Raw genomic sequence first — 2,004 nt, 5'->3', positions numbered from 1 at the left:
TGCTTGTTTTTGAGTTTTGTCAGCCAACTTGATGATTACATCCGTAGACATTAGCTCATTGATTTGAAGCTTCTTCATGAGGGATAAAGGCATTAAGTTGATGCTTGCACCCAGGTCACAGAGTTCCTTATCAATCATTATTTCTCCTATAGCACAAGGGATGTGAAAACTCCCTAGGTCCTTCTTTTTTGTAGGCAACTCTGTTTGAATGAGAGCACTGCACTCCTTATTCATCACTATTTTTGCCCTCCCTTTAGTGAATTTTTCTTGGTCAGCAGTTCTTTCATACATTTAATGTATGAGGGCATTTGTTGGAGAGCCTTGATGAATGGTATGTTTACATGGAGAGATGCAAACATGTCGAGGAACTTTGAGTACACTCTCCTTTTTAGACCCCCTTGAGTCTTTGGGGAAAAGGTGCATATGGGTTCAGAATCTCCTTCTCCCTTAGCTCTTTCCTTTGTGTGGGGTTGGTTTCTTGGTCACTCTCTTCTTGCTTCTCTACTGGAATATCTTGAAGTGTTCTAATGGTTTGTTCATATCTTTCACACTCCCCTCACAACTTATAGTGACCATCTTGCATTCTTCCCATCTTACCTTCTTTGCTTCATCTCTTGGGTTTTTCTCTGTGTCACTTGGCAAGCTCTCAGTAGGCTTGGGAATCTGCTGAGAGAGATATTCCACTTGAGACTCCAGCCTCTTGATGGTGTCTTCCTGGTTTTTTATATTAGCTCGCACTTCTTCCTTGAACACTCTGTTGTCTTGGACTTCCTTGCATATACCTTCAAGTAGAGTCTCAATTCTGAAGAGTCTATCTTCGGATGGTGATGGTGAATTGAGGTAGGAGGGATGAGAAGGGCCATTTTGGTTTTGATGTGGATGTTGAGAGGTACTATTGGGTGTGTGTTGATATGATCTCTGTATGGAATGCTGGTGAGTTGCATTGTTGTTGGGGTTGTGACGTCTCTGATCTTGGCTTTGATCTTGTTGATTTCCCCACCCAAAGTTTGGGTGGTTCTTCCAACCAGGATTATAAGTTTTGGAGTATGGATCATGGGCCTACCTAGGTGAGTTCCCAATATAGTGGCTTGTTCCCAGTCACTCTCTTCCTCTGTATTTACTCCTTCGTGAGCTGATGATGAAGTGGTGACTGCTGCAACTTGGTTCCCTTCCATCTTCTTGGTAAGGTCAGCTAACTGCTTGGTGATCATCTTGTTTTGAGCCAACAATGCATCCATATGGTTTAGCTCCATCACTCCTCGAGTGTTGCTCCTTTCAGAAGCATAGAAGTAGTCATTTTCAGCTACAGTCTCGATGACATCTATGGCTTCTTCAATGGTCTTTTTCTTGTTTAGAGATCCACCGGATGAGTGGTCTACTGCCTTCTTTGATTCATAAGAAAGACCCTCATAGAAAATATGTAATTGTAACCATTCATTGAACATGTCTAGTGGGCACCTTCTTGTTAAGTCCTTAAACCTCTCCCATGCCTCATAGAGAGTTTCACCATCTTGTTGCCTGAAGGTTTGTACCTCAGCTCTCAACCTGTTGATTCTTTGAGGAGGGTAGAATCTCGCCAAGAATTTGTTCACCACATCTTCCCACGTTGTTAAACTCTCCTTCAAGAAAGATTTCAACCATTTAGATGCTTTATCCCTGAGTGAAAAGGGGAACAAAAGCAGATTATAGGTGTTAAGATGAACACCATTAGACTTCACAGTATCACATATCCTTAGGAAGGTGGTTAGATATTGATTGGGGTCTTCTTTGGCGCTTCCTCCGAATGCACAGTTGTTCTGAACGAGGGTGATGAGCTGGGGCTTTAGTTCAAAGTTGTTGGCATGTATGGTTGGCTTCTGAATGCTACTTCCACAATTTCCTGGGTTTGGATTGATGTAAGAGCCTAGAACTCTTCTCTCTTGCCCAGTATGATTCACTGGGCCTACTCTGGCATGGTTGTGAGCTTTTTCTTCATGGTGGTTCTCCATATTCTCCTCCATGTTT

General features: G+C 42.6%; 1 non-coding gene across 1 annotated transcript; it reads left to right on the top strand.

The window, feature by feature from the left end:
• Window positions 1-1,443: 1,443 nt before the first annotated feature.
• LOC127743143 (small nucleolar RNA R71) lies at window positions 1,444-1,547 on the top strand. Its single transcript, XR_008004458.1, has one exon. It is a non-coding gene; the product is annotated as a small nucleolar RNA R71 (small nucleolar RNA).
• The last annotated feature ends 457 nt before the right edge of the window (window positions 1,548-2,004 follow it).

This window comes from Arachis duranensis, chromosome 1 (genome assembly GCF_000817695.3).
Source record: "Arachis duranensis cultivar V14167 chromosome 1, aradu.V14167.gnm2.J7QH, whole genome shotgun sequence".
Taxonomy (NCBI): domain Eukaryota; kingdom Viridiplantae; phylum Streptophyta; class Magnoliopsida; order Fabales; family Fabaceae; genus Arachis; species Arachis duranensis.
This window is presented reverse-complemented; position numbering and strand designations above follow the sequence as displayed.